Source organism: Rhopalosiphum maidis, chromosome 4, assembly GCF_003676215.2.
Source record: "Rhopalosiphum maidis isolate BTI-1 chromosome 4, ASM367621v3, whole genome shotgun sequence".
NCBI lineage: Eukaryota > Metazoa > Arthropoda > Insecta > Hemiptera > Aphididae > Rhopalosiphum > Rhopalosiphum maidis.
This window is the reverse complement of record NC_040880.1, coordinates 18,629,752-18,638,135: the sequence shown is the minus strand read 5'-3', so window position 1 is coordinate 18,638,135 and position 8,384 is coordinate 18,629,752. Positions and strand designations below refer to the sequence as shown.

Genomic DNA, 8,384 nt, shown 5'->3' with positions numbered 1-8,384 from the left:
ATGTTTTTTACGTCAATAGAAGTTCTAGGAGCAAATTTAAAAACCCCTAAATCAATAAGACTTAATTCAAAAGAAGTTTGCGTATCGCAAGGTTAGTTTAGATTTATTATCGCGTGGTGTGGATATGGAGAGTTGCAACTCACGATTATTATTAGCACACATATACGGACTGGAGAAGATAAAAACACATAATATAAAAGGGCGATAAAGTATTAATTTTGTAAATAGCTGAATATTTAACAAAAATATGTAATTTAAGTAAATTATGTAAAAATATGTAATTAAGATCAAATATGTAAAAATATGTAATATCAACCATAGCTTAAAATAATCAGATAGTCCTGTAACATATTTCTATAAAGGTATCATTCGAATATTATCATTCGCGACAAATATGTAAATACAATATACATACATATCCGCACCCTAGTTATCAGTTTTCACTATTCACGAAAGATTTACCATAATAATTGTACCTGTTTAGAATCTACAATTTTTTTTTGTTTAGATGCAATTAATTTACATGTCTTAAATGTATTTTGTGTACACTGTTCATGAGGTTATTTTTTTATACTTTACACGGACATAATATGTAGCTACCTAAACAATTTGTTTTCATTCCGTGTAAGTCTAAGGCAGTAAAAACAAACATAAATTAAAATCATGCTCTTCGTCCTTTGTATAGCAGACACTATATTGTATGTGTACTTAACCTAAATCCAGTGGCGAAATCGTAAATATGTCCTTAGGAATATGTTTAATTATTAACACTCTATATTCTATGATATTATGGAGGCTCTGTCCATTATTCCCGAACTCTTTCTATTCAACTAAAAATGAATAACAATATCAAAATACTTAATCCCAATGTTTAATTAAAAGATTTTAAAATTGATTATAAAAACGATCATTATTTTGTATTTATATTATTTTAAAAGTTAAAACAATATAGTGCGTAACGATTAATATACCTTTAATATTTTACAGTTTTTGTCAGTTTCAATGAAATTTAATATGGAATTAAGCTACATATATTTTTTTCAAAATTAAACTATTTTAAAGTACTACGGCTTAACTCATTTTTATCATGCATCAACTTTTCTACTGATCTTTGGTTATTTATCAACTCGCGGTTTTTCACGTATGATTTAAGGCTCTACTCACATAAAGTGGGTGGTCAATTTATACTTATGTTCGTTAATGTATACATCATATATTTATTACATTTTATTATGTATATACTAAACTTAAAAATGCTATATTATACTACCATTAAAATTATTTATTTGTAAAAATACGTTATTTATAAACTTGTATTTAAGGACTGGTAATCCATGTTCAGTCGTAAAAGAAGATATTAGACTTACACATTTATATTTTTGGATTGATCATCAATGATATAAGTTCTCGAATTAGCCATTTGTATTGAATTATAAGATATTGTAGGATAATAATATTATATACTATTTACGCGTATTTTATAAGCAACGTATTTTCAGCCTTGATTATCCTTACTTATACGAGTCTGTACAGCCATATGGCCACATATTGACTTTTATTTTATTCTTATGTATAATATTATGTACTCGGAAAGTGAATAGATGCGGTATAAACTCCCATTACCGGCGTATAACCTCCATTAAACTACTGTCTATATGGTATTATTTCACGCGTTTTTTTTAAAAACCTTTCGTCATACGAGCATTGATCTTCATTTAAATTTCACAAGGACTGCACATTAGAGCGTGAAAAAGTCAATAAATTCGTTTCCGAAAACATTGGTGACAGTTTCATTATAATAAGTATATATCGTTGTTTCACCGACTCGCAATCTTATCAAATGGAAATCCTGAAATTATTTTGCAAATGTACAAGTAAGCGATAAGTTTTTTTTTTTTTAATAATAATATTAATTGTTCGGACTGGGTCCAAAATTTTATTGTCATTTCCAAAGTGTGGGCATGGCCTGTGATTTTTTAGAGGTGGCTAATTCAAGTCGGTAGGTGATTATACATGTGTAAATAAATAATGAGGGAAATCACATTTATCAATCAATATTTAGGGCCAGTAAGTTGAATAATATCCGTGAAGCCATGGGTTAAAGTACTAATACCATAATATTTTATATTCTTCTATACTGCACAATTTATGTAAGGTTATAAATCGCCTCACACAGCCTCCAATATAGTATCATTGAATAGTAGACATTTAAATGTAACTAAATATCAGTCTGACTACTTGAGTAGTATTTTCAGATAAAAGGAAACTACAATAATTTAGAAAAAAAAGGTTAATAAATCTAAATATTGTTATATATATAACGGAATTTGGTTCGTTTAAAATGTTTTGGGTATGCATGTTCTTGCATTTAATGAACGCCCATAAAACGACAAAACTAGGGATCACTTTACCGTGAAAAACATAAAAATCACAGCTTTTAATGCATTATATATACCTATTATATTCGTGTAAACAGTACAGTATTTACCGACACGTCTGGGTACAAGATATTATGCATTTAGTTTTAGAACTAAGTTCCTAAGCCCACCTGTCATCGCAGTTTACCACACACACTGCATAAAAGCTCTAGAAACTACAATAGACGTTTCTTCGAAAAGGGTTGGATACCTGCTACGACTTGATTCTCGGAATAGTAAACGCTTTAGTACACATTCATTTTCCATACACAATATCAAATATTAAGTTATAACACGATATAAGCATATATACATTGCACATAAAATATCATACATGTGTAATAAATAATATTACTCAGATTATTATTGTGTTTAGAAATTACAGTCGGAATAGTAAATAAACACGTCTGCAGTGTACACACCGTTCATTGCGACCAGGGTTCGACATTGTAATATGTGAGTTGTAACAATCGGTTATCCGCGTTAGACATGGGAAAACATATAATACCTTAGTACCTACCTATAATAGATATTTTTGATAGTAACATAATATTATAATTTGTTTAAGAATTGTAATAGTCAAATTCATTTTACATGGTATTTATTAGCACACGCAGAAATTACATAAGTTACATGTTTTTCATATGTTATTGTATTTTTGAACTTCAGCCGTACACATCTGTTCAATCAATCACCGCTCGTGGATAGTTTTTGTCAAATTTGAATTTGGATTCTAAACAAATAATAATGGTTAACCCTTCTCCTATTTGTAAATAGTATAAATGGTATAAAAGATAAAGCTGTTCAAAGTCGCCACTTCATAGTTTTTGTTGTTTATTTAACACTCTTCTCAAAAATTGACTCTGCAACATAATGCCGCCTTCAAAATGAGCTTATCTATGATTATCTAAGTTAGTAATAACTTATTTATTATTAGCTGAACTAAATTGAGTTGTTATTAAACGCGAACAAATGTCAGTCAATGTCATTTACTAAACGTCAAGCTCCTTTCAATTTTTCGTATTCTATAAATGGATCATTTCTAGCGAGAATATCGTTAAAGAATTGTCTGGGTATTATTTTTCACAGTTAATGTAGATTTTCATCCCAATATTGGAAATATTTGTTGTAATGCTTTGAGAGCATTATGCTTCATCAAACGAATTTACTTGGATTTTAAATTTTCGCTTTCTTCAAAATCCCTTTATTTTTCGCTTGTCAGGTCAATCGTTGAATTTGAATTGGTTGTCTGCAGGGACATATTCACTTTTCATTGCATTTCATCAAAAGTTTTCCCGTTAAACTTATTAATGTGCCTATATATTATTATATTATATAACAATGCTGAAATGATTGTAAGACAGTGATAAATATTATATTTCAACCACTAACTGACGATTTCTGTAACGACAACATTTTAATTGTTTTGAGTCAAAAATAAATTTTAATCACTCCTAAAAATTTACTGTCAAGGAATGAAAATTAGCTTTTCAGATACTACAATATTATCCCAATTGGTCAACTTTTTAAATTGATTGGCCTGAAAATTGACAGAATCAAGACAAGACTTGTGTCCAGCATAAAAATATACGTATTGAAAAAAAAATATATATGTGACGTCAGTGGATGCCACTACGTCGGTATTGACTTCTAAGTTAAAAGTAATAAGTAATAATAACTATTGTATAAAGCAATATAAAATAATATTATAATAACCACTTTTTAATATTTGTTTAATGTAAATATTAAATTAGTATACCGCATTATTTGATACTACTAATAGCAATATAAATTTACAATAAAATATCATTAGAAATATTAACTTTATGGTTTGTTAGTCATGGGAGGTCTCTGGTATTAAATTCGATATAGTTTGTACTTTTGGGGGTTAAAAGTAGACATCATTTTTCAGTACCTACCTTTTTAAAATAACCGGGGGAATTCATTAAAAATTAATAATATTATTAAATTAATGGTTTGGCGCACTCAATACTTAATACATATAACATGTACATAATATAAGGTATCAACATTTTTTTACGGACATTTTTTTTCTGACAAGCACATGAAAATCATTATTATTAATATTTGTGTATGTGCGTTGCCTGAACCACAATTAATAGTGCATCAATATTATAATAATACATTAATGATCCGCAGTCTATATATAACATATGTATATTTATAGTATACACACACAAATACAAACACATATATATATATATTATATCCTATATAGGATAAATCGGCCATATATTATTAGTAACCAGTACGTTATTATTACTGCGTCGCGTTAGTATCGTCTGAAGTTTAAGTTATATAACAAAATTAACAATATCTCATCAAACGATTTTAGTTTTTAGTTGTAACTTAAAAAGTATTCATTTTATAAACTCGAAATTGTTCACTGTTAACTAAATTATTATTTTTTATAATACTCAATACAATCTTCAAAGTTCTTTTTTTTTAAATAAAATGGTATGTAAACAGTTCATTGCCATTTTAAATTTTTTAGTTTTATTTACTATATTACTATATGATATAATCGATTGTTGCACTAGTTAATCTGTCTTTTTTTCATTGAATATTAAATTTGAACACAACAAAATTGGAAAATACTTATTCAATTTATAGATTTAAAAAATCCACTGACTTATCTGGATATAGCACCAGTACTTTAAATTAGGAGACCAAACTCTACTTCCGCTTAATTGAAAACAATGTCTCAATATGAGTCTTATACGATTAAACAGCCATTATTCATTTTTAATGGTGGTTGCTTTTTTACAGAAATTATTCATATTTTTTGAAAAATATATGAAGTATTTGAACCTTGACTTATTATGACTTGTATAGTTAGTAAAATTACGCGTTTTTTTTTTATTACGTATGTCTGAACATTTGTTGAAAATTTTATTATTATTGTTCAATCAATAAACTGAAGCTTAACTTATTTGTTTTTAACACTGTAGTACTACGTGATCAATGTCCATTATAATGGACAATAATTATTATAATATACATATTTTGATTTTTTTTAAATTTATTATTATTCTCACTAATTTAAGATTAATATGGCTTCATTTGAACCTCAGTATCTTACTGGGAATAATAAAAACCGTTCACTTGGTCAGCTGTTTACTGTAGTGGACATTAGGACCTTACAATACAAAAGTGAAAATTGACTCGATCGTTAATACTGTAGTTATAATAATTGTTCATTATATTGGACATTGGGCCTCAGATGGAATATAATGAAAATAATGATATAATATATTACATAATAATTTATTAAATCGGAGTATCATTTTGGTGACGCAGGTTAACATCAAATTATTTTAATAATAATAATATACAAATTTTAACAATTTTTATAAGTTTATTTCTAAGTCGAATAACGCATTCATTAATTTTACAGTATTTAACGTGTGTTTTTTTTTTATGTCATTAGATACTCGTACTTTTTTTCTTTCTTTGAATATGATGATGATTTTGGAATTTGTTTTAATTTATAAAATAATTATTAAAAATATATAAATTACAAAAAATAGTAATGTAATACTATGTTTAATATAGGCTAATTTAGACAAAACTGGCCGGGTTATAACTATTGGTGACGGTATTGCCCGTGTTTATGAATCAAAAAATGTTCAAGCAGAAGAGATGGTAGAATTTTCCTCTGGGTAAAGGTTTGAATTGATTTTATTAAATATTAAAATGTTTCAAATTTATAGTCTCATATATTATGGAATAAACATATTATAATAAAATCATAAAATCGTATTTTTTATTCAATTTAGTATAATATGATTTTTTTCATTATTAGGGTATGGCTCTTAACTTGGAGCATGACAATATAGGAGTTGTAGTATTCGGTAATGACACATTAATCAAAGAAGGCGATGTTGTGAAACGTACTGGTGCTATTGTGGATGTACCAGTCGGCGACGATCTACTTGGATGTGTGGTCGATGCTTTGGGAAATATTATTGATGGTAAAGGACCATTGACATCTAAACTTAGATACCATGTGGGTAAATAGGCACCTGGTATAATTCCACGCAAGGCTGTACGAGAACCTATGTAGACTGGCATTAAGGCTGTTGACTCACTTGTACCCATTGGACGTGGTCAATGAGAATTGATCATCGGTGACAGGCAGACTGGGTTAGTAATTTTTACTCTTATAACTTATATTTTAAGTTAAATTATACATTTTTTAGGAAAACTGTTTTGGCTATTGATATCATTATCAACCAAAAGAGATTTAATGATGCCCAAGACGAAAAAAAGAAACTATACTGTATCTATGTTGCTATCAGACAAAAGAGATCAACTGTTGCCCAAATTGTAAAAAGGTTTACAGAAACCGGTTAGCATAATTATCTATAAGAAAGTAGGAATAGAATTTTGATTTTGGCTCAGATTATGCATTAAAAAACAAATTATTTTCATAGGTGCAATGAAGTATACCATCGTTATAGCAGCTACAGTTTCCGATGCTGCTGCCTTGCAATACCTCGCCCCCCCCCATATACTGGATGTACCATGGGTGAATTTTTTAGAGATAATGGCAGACATGCTCTTATTATCTTTGATGGTTTATCTAAACAAGCTGTTGCTTACCGTCAAGTATATACGAGTATAAACTTTTTGAATTAATTTGTTTTAATAATTATATTTTTTAGATGTCTCTGTTGTTGAGACGTCCACCTGATCGTGAGGCCTACTCTGGTGATGTGTTTTACCTTCATTCTCGTCTTTTGGAACGAGCAGCTAAGTATGAGCGATAGTATGGGAGGTGGATCTTTGACTGCTTTGCCTATAGTTGAAACTCAAGCTGGTGATGTATTTGCATACATTCCAACTAACGTAATTTCCATCACTGATGGACAGATTTTCTTGGAAATTGAATTATTTTACAAAGGTATTCGTCCAGCTATTAACGTAGGGCTGTCTGTGTCTCGTGTCGGTTCTGCTGCCCAAACTAAGGCCATGAAGCAAGTTAGTAATAAATGTGATGATTTTTATTCATTGTTATACAAAAATAAACACATTAATGAATTGTAGGTAACTGGTTCCATGAAACTGGAATTAGCCCAGTATCGCGAAGTAGCAGCATTCGCTCAATTTGGATGCATCTACTCAATATCTTTTGAGTCGCGGTGTTCGCCTGACTAAACTGTTGAAACAAGAACAATATGGTAAGAAAGAAAGATTTATAGCATTCATAATCAGGGTGGTATTTTTCATATAACAAATATCATAAATAAACTGGGTAGAAACTATAAAATAATGAATTGTATGTATCAATACTTTCATACAAAACATATTTTAATTATTTGACTATCGAAATTTGTATCTTAGTACCAATAGACCTCGACGAACAAGTCGCTGTTATCTATTGTGGTGTACGAGGATATCTTGATAAAGTAATTCCATCTAAAATTACTACTTTTGAAAAAGAATTTTTAGAACCTATAAAGTACTTGATGTTAAATATTGTTTAGTAACTATTAACTAACAATACACTATACACAATCACTTAATTTGTATATTTTTAGAACCTCCGAGAAATCATTACTGGAAACAATAGCAAACGATGGAAGAATCACAGATGAAAGTGATGCAAAATTAAAATCTGTTGTTATTAATTTCTTAGCTTCATTTTAAAATGTCCAAATAAAATAAACTGAAATTGAAATAATTAAAAATGAATTAAACAATACATTTTTGAAAGTAAGAAAAATATTTTTTGCAATTACCTCTATTCTAACTAAGTTTGTTTATCTATTTAAAAAGTAAATTGGCAAATATTAATGTTACAAAATATTTAGACAAATTGTTGTTTAAGATATCCTTGCTAACAAACCTACATTAGTAATTATTAAGTAAAATGATTCGGTAATATACCTTGTATAGTTTTTTAATTATTACTTATTTTTTTTGAAAATTATACAGTTATAT

The 8,384-nt window shown here is 28.4% G+C and overlaps 1 pseudogene; it reads left to right on the top strand.

The window, feature by feature from the left end:
• Positions 1-8,090, top strand: LOC113548382 (annotated as a pseudogene).
• Positions 8,091-8,384: the final 294 nt, after the last annotated feature.